Source organism: Pteropus alecto, unplaced genomic scaffold (assembly GCF_000325575.1).
Source record: "Pteropus alecto unplaced genomic scaffold, ASM32557v1 scaffold24, whole genome shotgun sequence".
NCBI lineage: Eukaryota > Metazoa > Chordata > Mammalia > Chiroptera > Pteropodidae > Pteropus > Pteropus alecto.
Genome location: NW_006439192.1, coordinates 17,217,324 through 17,218,315, shown reverse-complemented (window position 1 = coordinate 17,218,315; position 992 = coordinate 17,217,324).

Here is a 992-nt window from a genome sequence, read left to right as displayed (position 1 = left end):
AAAATTTTTCATTTATAATTAAGTTACATTACACAGCGTCCAAACACACATTTTAAAACATAGAGCACCACACGGTCTCTGCCTCACTCTGTTTTCATTTGACTTTTCGCTTTCACTTTCATTGTTGTTTTCTCTTCTCATATCCTGCTGGTACAATAAGTTTTCACAGTAAGGAGGTGGTTTACCACTGGATGTGCTTGCCCAGCTCCAGATTTCCAGTCTAAATAGCTGCTGCAAGTCTCCTTTGTCAAAGCTAGCAAATATTTGCTTTCCTTCTGTGTTAAACATGTATATAAACATGTATATATTGTGTGTGTATGTGTGTATACGTATATGTGTGTGTGTGTGTGTGTGTGTGTGTGTGTGTATAGTCTTGAGGTTCAATGCAAAACAAATTCTTTAACTAATTCTCCAACTGTCCCCCTCCACACACACACACATTGTATCTTCACGAATCACTCAATATGTTTAAATAGATAACTGTGGTATCGTGCTATGGGCAATTAGAAACCAGGCTCTTTGTTACATAGCTGGAACCCTGGATGGTACAGTATGGTTCCCACCATGTGTCTGGAACCACGGAGCTCTATAATTCATGGGCATACAGGAATACATTTATCAGCATGGGTTGTATGTGGCTAGGAAGGGATTTTTATAAACACTAAACCATTATAAAAACTGAGCTTTATTTAAATCGGTAAATGCCATTAAGCAAAGAATATATATAACAATTTGTCAAATTCTAGGTCTAGTTATATTTAAAAGGCTAAAAAAAAAACAACAAACAAAAAAACAAAAAACCCACATGCTGACAGTTTACACATCCGTTAGTGAGGATACCCAGTCTAAATTTTTACCACAAAAGCTAATGACCCTATTAACTCTAATTTGTTTACTCACCAGTCTGGAACACTTTCTTCCACAGGTACCTCTTTGATGTTCAAAATTAAGCTTCCTAGAGGCTTGAGAAATTAAATGCTAAAAGAGGTCAA